The sequence below is a fragment of the Ursus arctos genome, chromosome X (genome assembly GCF_023065955.2).
Source record: "Ursus arctos isolate Adak ecotype North America chromosome X, UrsArc2.0, whole genome shotgun sequence".
Classification (NCBI taxonomy): Eukaryota; Metazoa; Chordata; class Mammalia; order Carnivora; family Ursidae; genus Ursus; species Ursus arctos.
In genome coordinates this window covers 16,196,361-16,217,779 of record NC_079873.1, presented here as the reverse complement: position 1 = coordinate 16,217,779, position 21,419 = coordinate 16,196,361, and positions in this window count along the sequence as shown.

Sequence of the window (21,419 nt, the reverse complement as noted above, 5' to 3'; positions counted from 1 at the left end):
TGGCATTCACTGGTCCATAGCAATCCTGAAACTCCTGGGACCATGAGGGTCGCCTGCTTTGGATATGATCATGGCAGGGAATGGGTGTCAATCTCATCTAAACCTGAAAAGTAGCATGGAAACCCCATCTAATCTGGTAGTTATTTTGGGAAACATTTCTGTGGCATCTGATTTCATAATCAAGGAAACTAGGTCATGAAGCTACCTAAATGGTTCTGAAGCTGCTCCATACTTGCATACTCTATTAGGAGAACGTGGGTGAAGTAAGCTTGAGAAGAGACAGACGAGGACTAAAGAGAAAGAGGAGAGGGGGCTGTAGAAGAGAGGCACGGCAGGAAACAAAAACAGTGAGAGCATGCCAGGGAACCCGGGGCTGGGTTCCTTTTGATGTCGCAGGATAGGGAGTTGAAGGCAAACATGACACCAGTAGAGTCTAGACTGTTCCATACAGGCCTCTGTGTTAAGGTGCACTAGATATCTTGTTGCTCCCAGTTCCTTACCCTTATAATTTTAGGAACCCTGTGTCCCCACACCCCACCTCAGGTTTTTCACTTACTATGAAACCCATAAAACCAGAAGTTCATTGCTAACTGGTGAACATTCAGAGTCCTAAACTGTCTAAATTGGTGCATTTGTCAGGTTCTTGCTTTATTTATACCATGCTTTCTAAGTATTCAGTAAGTATTCACCAGAACACACAACTGCCCCATTCATTAGCATTTGGAACTACAGAGGTGACAATAGACTGCCTTGAAAGACAGCTTAGAAAATTATAGCTCCTTAAACATATGCTTGTGACTAACAACAAAATCCAAAGCTATACATTGGGGCACAAGTCTGATAAGCTTTGGAAGTTTCAGGAAAAAGTTAAGAAAATTGAAGTCTCTCCTACTTTACCTAAAATGAATAAATCAATGTGAATTTAATAAGTGTTTCCAACCAGGGATGTACTGTATGGTGACTAACATAATATAATAAAAAAACATTAAAATAAATTTTAAAAATAAGTGTTTCCAAATCAGCTGCAGTTTCCCTTTTCTGAATAAAGGAACAGTTACCTTCGATCAGTGTTGAGGCCTTGGCCTAAGAACTGTCAAGGTTGAGCTTTCTGGGTGTGGAAGAACGGAAAGGAAAGGAGAAGGCATGTGCACTTGCAGATTGACTCTAACTACACTTGTCAGGTTCCTCTGCCTTCTCCAATGGCTTCAGGAACTTTCCAGACTCCTAGAATTTCTTTCAAGATTTTGGCACTCTACAAATTTATCCCACATCCCAGAAAAGGAAATCTAACTTCAACTGAATTTTTGATGAAACTAATTCTGCCGTCAAGGTGTGTGTGTGTGTGTGTGTGTGTGTGTGTGTGTGTGTTTTCAAGAAAGAGACAAAGAATAGTAAATTGTGAGGGAAGCTCCATGCCCCCAAAAGTAATGTCAGTCAAACTAAGATATCAGCTCAGAATTCCACAGAATGGCTCAGGACACCATTCTTTTTTCCTTTTGCCTTTCCTACAATCTGAGTACAAAAACAGGCAGTTAGCTCTGAGTTTCCAACTGGAGAAATATTATACTAGAGAATCACATTAGCATCTCAAATTGGAATCAGTTAAAAGCATTACAGATGTCAGAAAAATCTGTGTTTGTCTGCATTTTTTTTCAGCATAAATATTTAGTAACCTAGGGTCTGGAAAGATTCTTCTACATGTCATTTTAAAAAGAACCAGCCATTTTGTTTTCAAAGCAAAATCTGAAAAAAAAATAAAAAAGGAAATAATGATTTTTTAAAAATTCCTACCTATAGGTCCCCACAGTTTAACAAGTAAAATTTCATGTGCATTATTTATGGTATAAAATTTTTCCACCAAGGTCTGTTTTTACTTTAAGGGGGAGGATGAGTGCTTGCTCTCAGTTTAATGTAAATTTTCACTCCAGTTATAGCTGACTTGTGGAGACTTTGTCTTATGGCTGAGCTGACATGCTGACTCATTTCACTAACAGTGACTTAATCCCCAAATAAGCTGCCCCTTCCCTCTCCGTCTTTCTTTCTCTCTCTCCCAGCCCTGGAGAACCAGAGAGAATTCATCCATGGCACAATAAGTTAACAAGGTAGTCAACCAAAGTTCAGAGCAAGTTTTCCCGCCCCCAGCTGGCAGTCGGCCACTCCGTTCTGCCAGCACTCAAAGTTGGCTTCTCAGAAAATCTATTCCAAAGCTGGCACTTTACCTCAGGAGGATTTAGTCAAAGCATTTGGCACATCAGATTGTCTAAAACACAAGGTTAAGAGCTCAAAATAGCCACCCTATTCCAAGACTGTCTTAAATTAAGGAACAAAAATATTAAAAGATTCTGCTACAATTGGACATGAAAACCATACCCTTCCATGAGGTAGCTAGGCAAGACTGCTACATGAGCAAATATTTAATGAGCATGCACACCGTCCCTCCACTGCAGGAATACAAAGAAAACCAGGACACAGTCATCCCTATCAAAGACCTTAAAATTTGATTAGAGAAACAAGACATAAGCACATAATATCAAAACCATTTATGAAAGTAGAATATAAGGCTTAGATTGTGGCTGCGTTAATTATGCCACACTCTCAATGCCCAGTTTGCAGAATGTGAAAAGTTACCTATGTTCCTCCTTTAAAACGTTTGTCGAAGTCTAATATACATACAGAAAAGTGCACATATTGTACATATATTGCTCCAAGAATTTTCATAAACTGAACACACTCAGGGAACCAACACCCAGGTCAAGGACAAGAATATTACCAGCATTCTGGAAGCCCCTCCTTTTGTTCCTTTCAGTCACTAGTCTTCTCTGAGGGTAACTTTTATCCTGACTCACAACACCATAGATCTGCTTGCCTGTTTTTGTACTTTATCTAAATAGAATCATGCAGGATGTATTCTTTTGTGTCTGGCTTCTTTTGCTCAACATAATGTTTGTTACAGATATTGTGGTGCAGAGTTGTAGCTCATTACCATCACTATATGGTATTCCATTTATGACTATTATAAAATGCATTTATCCACTTCCCAATTCATGGGCATCTGGGTATAATGAGCGGTATTGTCATGAACACTCAAGTTCATGACTTTTGGTGACCACATATATACATTTCTGTCAGGAGCATACATACCCATGTTTGGGATTGCTGGCTTACAGGGTAAACTCAGCTTTAGCAGAGCCTGCCAGACAGGTTTACAAAGTAGTTGTACCATTTGACCTTCCCACCAGTGGTATATGAGTGTCCCAGCCAGCCAACACTTTTGCCAGTTTCAGTGTTTTCCATAGGACAACCTTTTGACAATACACTGATAAAGCTTTGAGAGCATGTCTTGGGCAGAGGCTAACAGGGATTTGAGAGACAGCATCCAGGTGGCTGAGAGATCTCTTCTTTTAAAGAGAGCACACCAGTACTGTGGGGGCTCAAGTCTGACTCCAGAAACACAACTCCTCTCCTTATCCCCCATGCCCTGTCTTGCATGAAGCTATCAGCCGCATGCACATCTGTAATCTTCTCCATTGCAAAAGAAGTTACTTTAAAGCAAAGAAACAAGCCAGTAAAGAAACATAAATATCCTTTAACACAGAAACCAGGTAGCAGAAGCACAAATTCTTCCTGGGTAAGGCCAATTGTATCAAGGAAAGAAACAGGGTTTATCTCTCAATATATCTACTGCTCTATCTAACACCTCAGTTCTTACAGTGTACCGGGCCCTGTTCTAAGCCCTTTGCAAATATTAATTCATTCAACTCTTACAACAACATTTGAGATAAGCATTATTAATATTAATATTAATATTAATATTTTACAGGTGAGGAAATTGAGGCATGAAGAAGTTGAGTAACACACCCAACCTCATAGAGCTGGTAAGTGGCAAAGTAGAGATTCCAATCCAACCAAGCCTGTCCCCAGAGTTCATGCTCTTGACCTCACATTATGCTGTCTTTGTTTTTCTAGTATACTCAGGCCTCGAATAATTACCCATCTCAACTAGTCTCATGTGTTCCTTTATATCTTCCCCATAATATACCAAGATGTTTGCTTACTTCATATGCCCAAATGTAAAGCAACTCCTTAGTTTTCCAAAGAGAAAATTCTGCCTCCCCCAAACTGGAGACTATCTAAATAATAAACTTGTATCACCATAGATTTAAGTAATCAGATGTCTTATCTACTTATAATACTGTACTTTTATAATTTCACACACACATTTAATATCATGAATTAAATAAAATAATGTATTGTTAAAATAGTGCTTTTTACCTGAACTCATGGGTCAGGAAATTATTTCTCTTGGACAGGCTCATATAGCTGTAACTTAGTGTCTTCATTGTCACTGTAGTTATTTCAAATATCTTCTCCCATTTTGTTGGTTGTCTTTTGGTTTTGTTGACTATTTCCTCTGCTGTGTAAAAGCTTTTATTGTGATGAAGTCCCAATAGTTCATTTTTGCCTCTGTTTCTCTTACCTCTGGAGACATGTCTAGCCAGAAGTAGCTGCGGCCGAGGTCACAGAGGTTGTTGCCTGTGACCTCCTGTAGGATTTTGATGGATTCCTGTCTCACATTTAGGTCTTTCATCCATTTTGAGTCTATTTATGTGTGTGGTGTAAGAAAATGGTCCAGTTTCATTCTTCTGCATGTGGCTGTCCAGTTTTCCCAACACCATTTGTTGAAGAGACTATCTTTTTCCCATTGGATATTCTTTCCTGTTTTGTCGAAGATTAGTTGACCAAAGAGTCAAGGGTCCATTTGTGGGTTCTGTATTCTGTTCCACTGATCAATGTGTCTCTTTTTGTGCCAGTACCATACTGTCTTGATGGTACTCAGCTTTGTAATATAGCTTGAAGTCTGAAATTGTGATGCTATCAGTTTTGGTTTTCTTTTTCAACATTCCTTAGGCTATTCAGGGTCTGTTCTGGGTCCATACAAATTTTAAGATTATTTGTTCCAGCTCTGTGAAAAAAGTTGATGGTGTTTTGATAGGGATTGCATTGAATGTATAGATTGCTCTAGGTAGCATAGTTATTTTTGACGACATCAGCTTCAATTCACTCTGAGCTTTTGAAATACAGCATCTTCTGATTTCATATATGATGAGATTGTAGGAAATTTTATCCCAAATCTAAGTACCCATTTGTACAATTTTTAAAAAAAAATTTATTTATCCTATGGGTATTATAATCAGTACCTCTTCACTGGAGCATCTTAAAGATGTATTTATTTATTTATTTATTTGAGAGAGCAAGAGAGAATGCACAAGTTGGGGGAAGGGGCAGAGGAGGAGGGAGAAGGAGAGAAGCAGACTCCCCGCTGAGCACAGAGCCCAAAGTGGGGCTTGATCTCAAGACCCTGAGATCATGACTTTGGCTGAAATCAAGAGTCAGACACTTAACTGATTGAAACACCCAGGTGCCCCCAATGGAGCATCTTAATATATTGCTCTATAAAGCAATGACTAAGAGGTTTATTTACTACAATCTCAAATGATTGCAATGGAGTCATAACTCCAGTTATAATTGCCAAATCTGTGTTATATATCTTTTCTTACATTTTACTCAATGTGTAAAGAGACCTGTATAAACTTCTCAAATTAGTATTGATTTAGGTTGTTTTAATGTTCCTCCTCAAATAGCACTTTATCATTCAAACCGGACTAATTCAGACTTTATAAAGACTCAAAAAGAGGTGGCAATTCCTACTTTCCTAAGGAACAGCTAAGAAGGAAGGAGAGAACTTCACCTCTGAATTGGCTCTCTCTGGCTAAATCCGAATCTGCAACGTTACTGAACCACACTTTTTAAAATTAACTTTTCTCTTAAGTTTATCTTCATCCTTTCCCCTCTTCACTTCCGCCAACCCTGTCCTCTACCCCCAAACCCGACATCTGGCTATTTGGCTCTTTACACAGAGAGAGTTCTCAACCTTGAAGTCATTGGCCAGAAGCCAAGGAAATAACAAACAGAGTACTAAAGAGTAATACTAAAGCCAACAAGGGCAGGCATTTATTGAGTTCATACTATGTGTTAGGCACCATGCTGTGTCCTTTCAGCCTCACAACAATAATGCTCTAGACTATTGTCTCCATTGTACAGATAAAATGACTAAACCTCAGAAAAGTTGAATACTTTGTTCAAGGCCGTAGACCTATTAAGTTGTCTGTATTAACCACACCTGTCTGATTTTAAAGCTTCCATTTTAAACTCTACCATTGCCTCCCATGGCATTTTTATACAGGATCACTCTAATGAGAACATACTAGATTTATTCTATAAACATAAGTATGTAAAATATATCAAACATCCAAGCAGGTGATGGGGGATAATTTTACACGACAGAGGTGCCCAGTGTCTTGATACTTCTGTACCCATTTAGATCTGGCCAGATTTCCAAAACCTGGACACTGAGCAGACCACCAACTCACAGGTTTCTCCAGAGCAGTGAGCCCCATGGTGGGCTAAGGATAAGTTTGGAAAATTCACATCCAAAGGGCAAGCTATTTGTGCCTAATGGCTAAACACCATACAGAACTTCTGGAGGCTTCTATTCAAAGAGCCAGGGTCCCTACCGAAATAGCATTTGGAGAACTTGTAAATAATATAAAGTAGAAAAATGAGAGCAATGGTGACCTTCTAAATCTGTTGGATTGTCGTCATCAGAACTCCTAAGATATAGAAAAGAAAGGGTAAGAGGCATATGGTGTTGTAGTAAAGAGCAAAATCCTTGGAGTTAAAAACCTGGCTCTGCCACCAACAGTATGGCCTTGCACGGAACACTTGTCTTCTTCAAGTGTGTAAGATGTAAATAATAACTGTCATAATATCTAAAGAGTTTTGTGAGGAATGAACTAGACTCTACATGCAAAATATTTAGCACATCCTAGTGTGTGGGAAATCACTTAATAAATGATCATCATTACTATTATCATCATTTCATTCTATTTTGTAAACGTCTTCAGCCCAAGATTGAGTGGCTGGAATGTCCCTTCTCACTGTATTTAAAGGATCTAATGGTCTCCTGGGAAAAGGGGGCAAGAGGAGAGGTTTGGGTAATGGGAAGGCAGAACATCCCCCTCTTTTCCCCATACTCCCTGTTTCTGAGTTTGTTTCGCCATACAGTAACACTGCTCTCAGCCCACTCAATGCCAAAATTCACATCACCATCTGAAGTAACATCTTCAAGATGAAAGGAAAAACAGATAAAAGGATGCCAGTGATGTCTCAATTCAAGCCATGGGAAATGTAGCTAGGTTCGTCATCCTTCCCATCCCATGTGAGGAAAAGTGCCTTCTACCTGCCACATAGTAGACCTATGACTAGTATGTTGATTGGGAAAATGGTCTAAATTTAATACTTGATCATCTTGAATGATGCTAGACCTATTTTTTGTCAACTTTTAAAAACTTTTTATTATGGAAAATTTTTAAACAAACGGAAGTTAAAAGGTACCCCCATGTACCCATAACAGTTTAAAACGTTATCAACCCATGTGTTTCTTATATGCCCCTCTCCACTTCCCTGCTCCTTTTAGATTATTTTGAAACAATTCCTGGACATTGTATCATTCATCCTTAAGTATTTCAGCAGGTGACTCTAAGCAATAGTTCTTTTTCTAAAACATAACCATAATGTCATTATTCCCACTAAAAAATTAATAATTATTCCTTAATATGATCAAATATCCAGTATTTAAATTCCCCCGATCTTGTATTTTTTTTTTACAATTTCAGTTAGTATCAAAATAAGGTCCATACTTTGTAAATAGTAGTGTCAAAAGTTCAAAAATAACAAAAGTGAATGCAGTAAATAACTGAAGCAGTAATTAGTAAAAGTTTATTGTGCACACACCAAAAAGTTTGTAAACATGGAATGAGGTTCAGGGGTATATTGTTACAAAGCAGCTAATATGGTGAGAAAGCAGACTATTCTTCACACTGATTGCTAATGATAGTAGCATTTTCTTAAATGATAGAGGAACTGGTCAGTGGTTACCTCATATCAACTTGGGAAACAGTTTAGTTTTGCTTATGGTTTCCAGAGGCGTAAGCAAGAAATGACCTGGGTAAAGTTCACCTTGCAAAATAAGCTAAATTAAGCTTTGTTTGTGTGAATGAACTGGTTTTGTCTGCTCAGGGAATTCTCAAGACTGGTCTCCATTTCCTTTGAATTTTAACAATAGATGTGTCTTTTGAGATGCAATTTCTAGCTTCTAATTCTGTCTCTCTCTCTCTCCCCCTCTCCCTCTTTCTCTCTCACACAAACACATACACACACACGCATGCACACACACATTTTTCCGTGCACTTTTGTTGTTGAAGAAAGCCTGCTGCTTGTTCCTTAGAGTTTTGATAGTCTAGATTTTGCTAATTGCATCTCTATTGTATCATTTAATGTGTTTCTCTGTCCCCTGTAAATTTGTAGTTAAATCTAGAGGCTTGATCAGATTCTGGTTTGATATTTTGACAAGGAAACTGCATAGATGGTATTTTGTACCTTCATTAGGGGGCATATGCCTGGTTCCTGCTAGCCATCGATGATCATTGTCCAGGTGCAACTTTTTTAAGACAAGATTTTACTATGATTTCTCCCAAAACTTTTTAGAAGCTAGATTTGACTTGATTAGGAGCTAGACATCTAGGGCAGGATCTATCCATTTTAGGAAAGAGACTATATATTTCATTCCTCTTTATGCCTCTGGTGCTGAGAGCATGGTGACATCACAGGCACCCTAAAACTGTGGGTCAAATTAAATTGGAAAACCAGTATTTCCTGTAAAATGTAATTTATCCAAAGAAGAGTGTGCTTTTCTACTCTCATCATTAGCTCTTAGAGAATCAAGGACTTCACCACCACCCCAACACCTAACCTGCCTGTTTTTTAAAATTTCGTCATTAAGTTCTCCTCACATTTATAAAAGAAAAAATTGCCATGCCTGCAATTGAGTGGCTGCAAGGCTAACATGAGTTTCAATTCTTTCATCACATCTGCTTGAATTTCCTCATTAAGACTTCAGGTGCAATTTTCCCAACAGCATTACCTGGGCTGTGTATGCAAATAATATCCCTGCTTACACAGTTGAGCATTTAGGACAGGATTGTATTTTCTTCCCCTCTGTGATGAGAAAAAAAAAAGGAAATTTTGTTCACACAATGTAGAAGACACCTTTGGATTCTCTTTCTACTTTTTAAACCAATTCATTATAACAGTACCTGGCAGGACTCATGCCCGGGGGTTCTTGATCCTGTTTGTGCCCCTCTCCGGATCTTGGCAGATTTAGACAAAAGGACCAAATCAGCATTTAGCAGAGGTCAACACAGAAGCCGGTCCTACACATAGAAGCGATCCTGTTTTGTTTCTAGCTTGGGTTCAGCTGTGACCCCTCACTGTCAAAGTCCTCTGAGAGGTTATTTAGCTCCACTCTCTCCCCTTCTCACATCTCATTCCCTCTTTAGCCTCCTGCAATCCGATTTCTACACTGACCTCTACCCACCAACTCTTGCTGGTAACCAGCCTGTCACCTCAAGTAGGCTTTCACGGTTGGTTCTCATCTCACATGATGGCTTTGCAGTTCTCATGCTGTTCAGCAGCTCCTTCCTTTTGAAGCACCTCTTCTTTGAGTCTACACACTCCCATTCTCCTTCAGCCTCTCAGAGTGCTTCTCAGTCTTATCTGCAGCCTTTTAAATGTTGGATTTTCCTATTGATTTTGCCAAAAACCTCTCCTTTTCTTACTCACTCCCTTTCCCAACAATTTCATTACCAAGTCTGGGGAGAAGACTATCAAATCTACATTACTTCCTGTCCTTGTCTGGGAGTTCAGACTCACATCTCTGGTTGTACACTGGGATAGCTGCAAATACATGGCCAGGTGGCACACATACAAATAGAATTATTACCTCTTCCACCCCCACTCCTGGCTTTCTATTTCTGCTCTCTGTAATCTGTGGCCATCTCAAGCCCCCCAGGGTAAACCTTGCTCTCTCTTCTTTCCATTCCCCACATCCAACTGGTCATCAGGTTCTCTCAAATTAATACTGCAGACGTCTCTCAGTCATCCGTTCTGCCCCTGTGGCTCCACTCCGCCTAGTTTATATTCTGACCTCCTTGCACCTCAGCTGTCCCAGCGGCCTCCTGATCTTGTGCCAGTCTCTTCTTCTCTGAAGCTGTCATTCACAGTGCTGCTGCTGTTATTAATACCTTCCTAAGACACACAGTGGGTAATGTGACGGTCCTCCTGAAAGACTTCCATTGGCTTCAATTTCAATAGGTTGTGAAGACAATAGCACTGAAAGCCCTTCATGACATGGACCAAATTTCTCTTTCTAGCCCCATAAGTCAAAGTAAAGAATTTCTGGGGCTTCCAGTAGTAGAAGAAATATGAAGAAAGATAGAACTTCTGCAGGAGGAAAGTAAACAGAAAGGCATGCTTGAGTAGGAAAGCAATGTGAGCAAAAGCACTCGAGTTGAAAACGCCACTTTATTAAAGGGAAGCCAAAGAAGAGATAAGCAAGGAAGGCTGGTACTGTCATGTAGGGAGAGATACAGTTCAATCAATAGGATGGAGAAAAATCATTAGTATGAGTCTTAAAACAAAATTAAACATGAATTTAATAACAATGCTATGTTAATTTCCATGTATATTACCATCCCTGTGTACAGCTTCTCCAAACTTAATATTCTGCCGCAGACCCAACAAAATACTCCCAAGATAGCTAAGTGTTCTTATTTCTATTTTAGGCTTTCAATCCCAATTGTTAACAACTCCATTAAATATAAGACTTCCTTTCAGAGCTACTTGGAAATGTGTTACGTAAATGCTGCATACTTCCCCTCTTACTTCTTCCCCAGCATTTCTCCAGCTTCTAAAAATAATGCCTCAGATGCTGCTTTGTTCACTGTTCTAGTTGCCACTTGCACACCTATCATGTTCAGAGCCCAACTGGGACATATCGCTTTCATCGGCATTGTGTGTGTGTGTGTGTGTGTGTGTGTGTCCATTTCTTCCTGCTCATGTAGCATTTTTTAAAATGAAGCTTAATGGTCCTGAGGAAATTCTCTTCTGCCATGGGAATGAAAATGCTACAAATCATTTTTCTCCTCTGATTTCCATAGTAGCCTTAGGAGACATCTTTGGCAACTAATGTAAGAGCTTTCCTATGTACAGGAGGAGGGAAAAGAAGAACAAAGATCGTTGGTGGTTGACAATATTTATTTGAAAGCTAAGACTTACTATGTGCCAGACACTGTGCCGGGCACTTCATGCGTGTAATCATAATCCATCATCAGATCACTCCACCAACGAGGCATTCTTACACTCTTCAGTTTTCAGACAAGCAAATCAAGAGTTGGAGGGGTCAAAGAACTTGACCTGAGGTCACAAAGTAAGCAAAGGACCCACTTTCAGACTTAGATCTTATGTTCTGTATGCAGAACATCCCATATAAATTTTGAAATAGAAGCCCGTACCTGGTCTATTAGGTAGGGTTTTCTCAGAAGCAGACCCAGAAACAAGGATTAGGGTGCCAGTGCTCTGTATACAGGGAAGGGATGGAAGCCAATGAAGGATGTGTATCGTCTGAGGAACTCCAGGAGACAGCCTAGAGAATGCCTCAGAGTTAATCCAACCAGTACGCAAGGCAACTGAGACGTTTCTCCACAAACTCCTGCGTTAGTTGCTGCTTAAGAGCTGCTGTTGGCAGCACTTGCGGCTTGCTCCGAGCACAGACTAAGCATGCTCCCCCGTCAGAAAAAGCCTTCAGACAGAGTCACGGATGTTCAACAGAAAGCAGCCTACAGCAAGCAGAGGTAAGTACTGAGGTATGTGGGCAGGACACCAAGAGCCTACATGCGTACGGCCCTGGGACCAACAAAAAGGAAAGACAGAAAACCCCACTCCCTGGACACACTCATTCAGTTACGCTGCCTTACCCACCATCCTCTGGATTCAGCTTAACCAACTGGGATTTCTCAGCCCTGGTTTTCACCATTTTTTTCTCAGTAATTCTCCCTTTTCTATCTCCAGCTGAGCAATTTGAACTTTCAAGGAGATATAGGAATGACTATGGGGCCACTACCTCCAGAAACGATGGGACCCACCACAGCACACCAAGAACTTTCTACCTGCCAGCACTACCCCACACCGTGGAAATCTGTACCCTCCCCAAGATAAAAGATTTTTCATACCATCTCCCTAGGTGGCAAAAACCAAATACTCTAACAGCCTCCAAATTCCAACCTTTGGAGACCAAGATGAGGTCATTTTCAAAGACAGGTTTCTATGTCTGAAAAAAGCCCCTTAAACTTCTTCATTCAAGATTTTACAATTATAAAGTTCCTAAACTAAAAAACATAACCAAGACTGCTAAAAATCACCTTGTTCTTTGGGATTAAATAACTCTCTAAATAATGTTATAGGTTGGACATTTTAGTAGTAATGATAAATATTAATAATACTCAAGAGTTCCAATATGTTGATGGCTCACTATGTGCCCAGCCATCTGGCTAGCCCATTATTTCTCACTATAACCCTAAGACAGTATTGCAGAATAAACATCAAAAGCCCATGGGTATGTCCATCAGCACTTCAGAAGCACCTATTGTCACCTGCCCCAAGTTTCATAGGCTTTAGACACCAGTCACACAGATGGAATGACAAGTGGTGCAGAGTTAGATTGACAATAGCTGGCTCTGGGAAAGAGGCTTCTAGGCTGGCTCAGACAGGTAGGAGAGATTCAAATTAGTTCTCTTCTCTTTCCTGTGACTCCCAAGTTATTGTTGCATCAACTCTCATCATTTTCTTCAAACTTGCCTTCCAACATTTTTCCTCCTTCCATCCTTTTGCCCCCCGCCAAATAAAAACAAATCAAAAGCCCACATGGTTAAACAACTTGTCCAAGGTCATGTAGCAGATAAAAAGCCAATTCAGGACCCAAACCTAAGCCTGGTCCCTTTCTAGCATTCCCTGGAGTGAAATGCCCCAGGGCCCCTTGCCATATAAACACTAAAGAAATAATTGGTAAATAATGAGCTACTTTCATAAATGTGAAATAGACAGTACTTCAGAAAGTTTGAAATATGAAAATATCATGCAAAACGGTTGATTTATTAATGGGTGCTGCTGTATTCTCCATCAGAAGCCAAACTAATAACGTCATCTATATTTGTTCTTAGAAGGACAGCTTGTTAGAATGGAAGGAAATCTGAGTTCATCTAATCACCAGCTTGCAGAACTGAGGCCCAGAGAAGTGAAGTAACTAACTTAAGGACACTCAGCTCACTAGTCAGCAGCCAGCTATGATGAGATCCTGGTTTCTCTGACTTTGGATCCGTAGCTTTTTCACTCACCCCACCAGACTGTGTCTTTTCATTCAAACTGCCCCCTTGGGCAATTGCAGATGGTCACAGTTTTTAGCACTGATGCAAATTTTGATCAGTTCCACTGCCCCGCATTTCTAACAATTCTCAGAAATGTTTTTCTCACAGGCATTTAGGATAGTGCTATAATAACCGTTTTTTTAATGTCTTTTCTCCGAAAGAAATAACAAGCCAAAGCTCCAGGCTCTGCTTCATCGTTATATAATACTTGTCTGGGATTGCAAATCACTTGCAAAAGGACAAGGCCTGGGGGAGGCGAGGGTGGGTGTGAATCTTTAGTGGTTTCCCGAGTAACATGAGGCGATTTGTCATTTTAGTGAGACCAGAGCCTATGCTCTCAGATCCATACCCAATCAGGTTCATTTTGATAATCTTTGAAAACTTAGAGTTTCTGAGGCTGTCCCTGAATTGGGGTGGAACACAATGGTTGCAGACAGGCCTGTTTTTCTCTCTTCCCTTCCACGCAAGAAAGAGAACAGTCTAATAATAAACCAAAGTTCTAGAACTTGAATTTGAACTGAAAAAACCTCCGAATAAAAACCTGTTTCTTCGTCCTGCAAATGGGAGGGGAAGGGAGAAATCAGAGCAGGAAACCGGTGTATTTTCTGTGAAAGTGCGCCCTCTGGTGATGAACTTAGGTAAAGGTTGGCTCTTGGGAGAAGTAAACAAAATTATCATACCAAAAAGAATTTTTTATTGGAGGGGGAGAAGATCCATAGATAACTCATTAATGTTCAACTTTATAGTCATAAGTTAGCGGTTATGGAGAACTCACCGAGAGACGTTAGTTCTTATGGAGATTTGCACAAGAGAGATTCAAAATACTTCTGTTACTTGGGGAGCTCTCCAGATACCTTGTTGCTGGGCATATTTATAGAGAAGCGAAAATAAAGCAACTCCACAGGGCAGCAGTGTAAAGATTTGGGCTATGTATGTTAAACTCTTACCAAAAGAGTCCAAAGTTGCATGAGGTCCCTTTAATTTGGGAAAATGGACAAGAATTTCAGAGCAAATAGAGATACTTTTAAAAAGTGATTTGACTAAACACGAATGCAGATTTTTTTTTTTAAAATACAGCACAATAAGCTATGCCTTATTGTGGTAAATCCTCCATTGAAGAGTCTTGTCTTTCTACCTTTTTGCCTCCTTATAAAAGCCCTGCAATCTGCTGCGTATCTTTCCTTCAGTATTTAGATGGAAAGGGCAGTGAGAGAAAGCCAACTCCTTTATTAGGTATTCCACTCAGCAATATTCTGTCCCCTGGCTCCTGCTTGCATTTGATAAGGAACGAATTCCAATGATCTACCGTTAGCTGCTAGTAGCAAGAGAATTTTTCCCTCACAATTCCCTTTCTTCCCTGTTTTTCACTCTCCCCACCGACCCACCCACTCCTAATTCAGACCACCTCAGCTGCCTCCATTATTCATGCAAATCATTCCTCACCACGCTGTGCACAAGCACCCACGTTTATTTCCTTAGCGATGCTCAGTTTAACCTCTTGGTGCAGGAGAAATACAAAATCAGATCAGCTGCCTGAGTCTAGCGCTCACAGGGCTGCACCCAGGTTTTGCTGTTGCCACTCTGAGGCAATCCAGCAGGAGCCCATCAGCAAACAGACCATATTACATAAGGCAGCAGCGGGGCCAGCAATGAGACCAGGAAGGAAGATCACACCGCCACAGCTTCACCCACGTCCCTGGAGAATCTCCACCAGCCCCTGTGAGAAGCAAGCGCAGCCGTCTGTAGCTACGCGTACATTTTAAGTGCCAGGCAGCGAGAACACGGCTAGAGAATAGAATCTCTCTCTACATCTGTGTATTCTGAAATCGAAATACTTCGTGGAATTCATGTTTCTCAGGGGAATACAGAAACATGCTTTGTCCTCCTTTGAGATTCATTAAACTCTATTAAGGATAACCATGTGCTGGGGACGGCTTGAGCTCATTTGTCCTACTACCTGGTCCGCGCGTGTTTGTTTAGTGACTGGGGTGAACACAGCAGCTGTGATCACAGGAGGGTAACCCAAATTCATTCTTTCTGCTCCCTGCCTGAGCTTTCTCGGTTGGCTGCTCTGTGGGAAGAAAAGAGGGCATCGTGAGAAATGGAATTCCTCTGCGATAACCTGATTTCTAGCTGCTAAGATTCTGTGCTACATTTAGGGAAGTCTAAATCTCAGACGGAGATTCGGTTTGAGAAATGAGCAGGCCAGTGAAAACTCTCTGCACTTGGAAGGAGACTGTGATAAGAAAAAAAGAGACCAGAACCGAAGTCATTTTTCATCCCCGTGATTTGAGTTGATCCTAAGTGGGTCTTTGCTCTTTGTCTCTGCTGTGCATTCAGTTGATGCTCATTTAATTTGGGGCGACTGATAGCAATGACGGAGCATTGTTTTTAAGTGGAAATAATATTTTCCTATCAAGATATCACACACATTTAGTATGCAAAAAAAACTCCCTTCTCTCACTTTTGAGATCATTTATATTCTACGGATGTTCTCTTGTTAGATGTTTAAGATAGTATTGCGTTGTAGGAAAGGCATAATTTGAATTTTAAGAGGGAGAGGAAACAAGGAAGAGAGAGAACGGGAGATGGGGAGGGGAGGAAAAAGAGAGAGAGAAAAAGAAAAGTAGGAAAGTGAAAGAGTCCAGGAATATTTACAAGTATGAGGGAGAGCAAGTCCTTCTCTAGGAGAATATCAATTCATTGCTGCTAATGGACAGTGAGAGAGGGCTAACTAGAGAAAGCTAAGAGCTCATGGGAGCTCAACAGAATCTGAGGTTAAGGCTATTGCAACTATGCACAGCCCCCTCCCCATTGAGAATCTTGGCTGACAATAATGTAATGACAATAATGACAGTGATGTCATGGGAGGCGTCACTGATGTGAGGATGTCATACATGAGAATTGGGTGGCGAAAGAAAAGGCTGAGGACCCCTGGAAATGAGCGAGGGAGAAAGAAATGAAATCCCTTCACTGCAAATGAAAGACAGCAGGTCCGTATCTGAAGATGAAATATAGAAACCGTCAGAGGAAAGTAAACCCAGTAATTGCCATTGAATACCTGTAATCCCTCCATCCCAGACAAGATAGTAAGACAGCAACTCTTTGTTAATCAACAGAGCTGTGTCATTCACAGGGACAGTTGGTCATTATGTGGCTGTCACTGGGCACAGAGCTGGGAATCCACATCTTTCCCATGATGAGTCTTCAGAGATTCTTATTATGTAAATGTGGCTGGGTGGTAGCTGGCTTTTGGTTCAATAATGATATCTTCAGCATTTTTCGACTAATGATTTCTAAATTCTGCAGCTAAGATTTTCCAAAATCTTAATTCTGAATTGAGTTCAATTTACACAGTTTTGGACCTCTTTCTGAGCCACCTTTGTTGCAGCTCGTGTTATTGAGGAGGAAGAGGATGTTATTTTGTTGTTGGCGAAGATGAGGTTGTACAAATAAGGAGACAAAAGGGGTAGATCTTGGTACGCTGCAGCAATTTCTGATTAAGAATTGATTTTAGAAAAGGTTTTGCTTCCATCTAGTGGTTGTTGTATACAACTGTCTTATTCTGACAAGTGAAATTAATTGAACTAGATTTTGAAATGCCGCTACACTGTGCAGAGAGCTAGTGATTCAAATACTAAAAACCCTGCTAATGACGGTAGGACTCTGCTGTTGATGAGTGCTCGGCATAGTGGAAGAATCAGCCACTTAAATTGCTGTAAACAAAGCCAATACCAATAATAATAATAATAATAGTTTAAAATTTGTCTAGTTGGTCACTACAAGATATTGATCTAAGTGCTTTACATGTTTTATCTCACCTCGTGTTCTTGATAACCCCATGAGGTACACTTTTTGGCCTCATTTTATAGAAGAGGGAGCGAAGACTCAGAGAGGTTATGTAACTCCTGCAGAGTCACACAGAGTAAGTGTGGGAGCCAGGTTTTGAATGAGGCCAACTGGCTGGAGCGCGTTCTCTTACCACCATATATTCATATGACAAGCACGATAGAAGAGAGTTGCAGTAAGTAACTATAGGAATTGAGCCATGGCACTGAGGATGGGAGTAAGAATTTAGAACAGGGGAGAAATCTAAAATGTGTCTAGGGAGTAGACCTAATGGATGTGGTGGACAATTGGGGGGGGAGGAGAGAAGGAGGGAATGTGGTAGAGTTTCCAGCTAAGCAAAATGGGAGATAGTAATTAATCAAAACTGAATTTTGAAGTAGGCATCAGTGGGAGGAGAAGGGATAAAGTTAAGACTCTCATTTCTTATTTAGAGCCTTAGAAGTGATGGGAAATGAACATATTTCAACAAAAAAAATGTGAACATTAGGAAAAGACCTGTGCATGATTAGGAAAACTATTCCTTCATATCATGAATCACTGACTTGAAGAAAACATACAAGAATACAGTCATTCAATATGACTTTGTAAAACTTTTGACATTTCTGAAATTGAAAGCATCTATTGTGAGCTATACCTACACATAACTATTCAAGTGTTTTACTATAGAGTATACCCAAAAAAGCTCAATATAGGGCCCCACATGATTCGTTTCCATGGAATTTCTCATAGAACATTATGAAAGCTGGACAAACCTTGAAATTCAAGTATTCCAACCTCTTCATTTCACAAATAAAGGAAGTCATGTCAAGGGAAATTAATAAATATATTTGAGAACCTTCACTATAGTAAGGAACTGAGGTAGTCATTGTGTGAGATAAAAAGAAGTAGAACACAGAGCTCTTATTCTCAAGATGTTTACACTTTAGTCGGGGAAATAATATAGTGTACAAAATAGCTGCTCTACTGGTCTGCTCAGGATCCATTCCCCTTCTTTTGGTCACAGCACCCTGAATTCTTTGGGGGGCCATTTCTCCTCCACTCTCAGTGATTTGCATGGGGTTGTCTAGCCCGTAAGAAGAGTAGCCTGTTTATACGGTGATGATAATTGATACAGCGATGGATGGGCTCATTCCTTAGTCCAGCCAACAAAGCAAATGAGGATCAGGCCGGGAGTTTTTCTGAAATGCTTTGAAGAAAAAGCACCCTCTTTCCACAGAGGGTGCCAAGCTGGTAAAAGGTCAGTGTAGAGCTTCCGGAGGCCACAATGGGAAGAGAGTATCCTGAAACCAATGCTGCCAGTGGAAGGTAGACTGAGAGAGGAAGAGACTGAAAGTGGATGGCAATGTGTGATCCACTAAATCAAACTGCCTTAGAACTTTCCAGATTCAGCATCCTTTTTACTGTGGCTTCTCCATTCCTAAGCTCTTTATTTCAGTCATCCACATGGTTAACAGAATTTCCTCATGGAGTAGTTCTATTCCCTGATTGTCTCAAATCTGGCTGTTGCCTATTTAATTGAATGGGTGTAATAGTCTTGAGTACCATTTTCTTTCCCGCAGAATTTTGCAGATATTGTTCCATTGCTTTCTGACATTAAACACAGCTTATGACTATCAGGTAAAAAACAGGATGCCCACCCAGTTAAATTTGAATGTTAGATGAACAATGAATTTTTTAGAAGTCTGTTCCGAATGTTGCATCTAAATTTAAAATTTAACTGGGCATTCTGTATTTTTATTTGCTGCATTTGGGCAACCCTAATGAAGCTATATAAAAATTGAAGGAAAATCTGATTTCTCTCCCCTCTCCTCACCATGTAGAAGACTTGCTTTAAAAAATATATATCTGCATACCTACAATTTTTTCTTTAAACTTGAAATTTAATATTGGATGTTAGTTCTGTGTCTTTTTCCTCCAGTACAAAGGAATCACTTTTAATCTTAATATTCCCTTTTACCTTCATTTACCTTCATTTTAAAATACATTTTCCCTTATTATAACTCTGTCTTTCTACATTTCAGGAACACAATTGTCTAGTACGTTGAATTACCTTGTCTGTCTTCCATATCTCTCATCTCCCTTATTCATCTTTTCACCTCTGCATATTCTGAGACTCTCTCAAATATTTTTCCATGCTTATTTTCAGCCCTAAATATTCTTCTCTTTGCTGTCTCAAATTGATTTTTTTAAAGTAGAAGGGTAAGCAAATTTCTTAACCTCTACAATCTCCCTTCTCACTCTGTCGTCTTAGCATCTTGTCTACTACTTGTTTTGTTGAATTTATATTCTTCAGTCTTTTATAACTTTTAGTACACTTAAGAAATGCCTTCCTTATTCTTCCAGATTTAGGGGAGTCTTTTGCCTTTTATTCATTCATTCATTTATTACCGTGTTGCTTTGTTGCTAGCTACCCTCCTTCTATCATACGTGATCGCATTATTTCCCTGCCATTTAATTTCATCTTGCTAATGCTGAACGTGAGCAGCTTTTTGCAAATCTGTCTGCTCAGAAGTTGTGTGGGTAAATTTTAATTGACATGTTGCCCACTTTACACAGGGCGAATCTCTCTCTCCCTGTTGCAGGACTAGGTGTTGTCTTCTGTCTTGTAGGTGGAAACCAGGTGAAGAGGGCAATGGAGAGAATTCATCTGGAACGGAGTTCATCCTTTGCTAGGGAATCTGAAATCTGCTTTTTCCTCCGAGGCCTCATTAAATTTCCAGTGCTGGGATCCATTTTACCATCACATTTGAAAGGGATTTAAAGATAACAAAGACTTCTACACTTGGGGGATTAATTTAAGGAGATAACATAAAGCCTTTTTTTTTTTTAAGAGAAAAAGTGTTATAGACTGCTTAGCACCATTCTCAGGCTGGCACAACTACAAGTTTCAGGGACTTTCTCTTTTCATTCAGATTTCAACCTGAAAGCTTTTGAAGACCTCTGTGTGGAGTGAGGGAAGGCAAGGAAGAAGGTGAGTACAAGACCCCACCATTTTAAGTAGATATGCACAGTACACGCTCAGTGTATCGAAGCTAGCCAAGCTGCGTGTTTCATGTCAAAAGGACCGCGATATCAGCATAGCAGATACTATATATCTGCTTTAGTCTTGAACAGTTTAATTGTATGTGATTATTGCCATATTTTCTATGTGGTTTTAGGCATAGGTCCTAACTTTCCTAGTCAGCCTTGATCTCTTTCTACCTCCCTATACAAACTCTCCCTTTCAGCCAAAGTGGCCAGCTCACTGTGAGCTAAATAAGTTTTTGAATGTAGTCTCTGAAATGTGGCATGGCTCATGCCACTCCCCATGAAATACCTTCATTTGCCTATCCCTACACAGCCTTTGAGATTCAGCTTAAACTCCGCCTCCTTCACGATGCTTCCTCTGATTGTGCCGATCTAAAGCGATTGCTCCCACACTCCCAGAATGTGTTATATTCTGAGTAATTCCTCAGCTCTATTTTTCATTTCATTAATTTACTCTTTAGTCCTGTCTAATCTGTGATTTGATCTATCCACTGTGTATTTTAATGACTACATTTTTCATTTCAAAGCAGATCTTTGGATTTATTTTTAAGCCTTCCTGGTCATTTTGGTAATATCTTGATATTTTATCACATTTTTCTCCTTTTTAAAATATGTTTAGTCATACTTCAAAGCACATATTTAATAATCTCATCATTTGAAGGACTTGAGGGTCTAATCAAAGTGTTGGTTGTGTTGGCTGCCATTATATCTCAATGCCTTTTTCTTTTCCTTTGGAGGTGAGCTCATGTTTAGTGAGGCTCTATCTTCAGGAATCCTTTGTGGTCTGGGTGGAGGGTGTGACTCTCCAGACATGATTGGCATTTACTTCTACCAGAGAATGATTGGATGGGCACCGCTTTTTCCATTCGTTTTATGGGTTTGGGTTTACTGAACTACCAAAGAAATACGTATTTGAACCAGAAATTCAACTGAGAGCAAATCTAAGGTCCCACCTTTTGGGGGGTGAGGAGACCTGGAGAACAGGGTGGTTGTCTTGCTGGCAGTGCATAGATTTTGCTTCTGTTCTATCCTGTCATTGCAGCATAGCCCTTTAAAGGTTATAGCTGTATGTGGTCATTCCTTTCTGGTTTGTTCTAGCCTGAAGTGTAGCTGCTTATTCCCACCTGGTAGTTAAAACCTGATCCCCTTAGTAACAGAAACCAG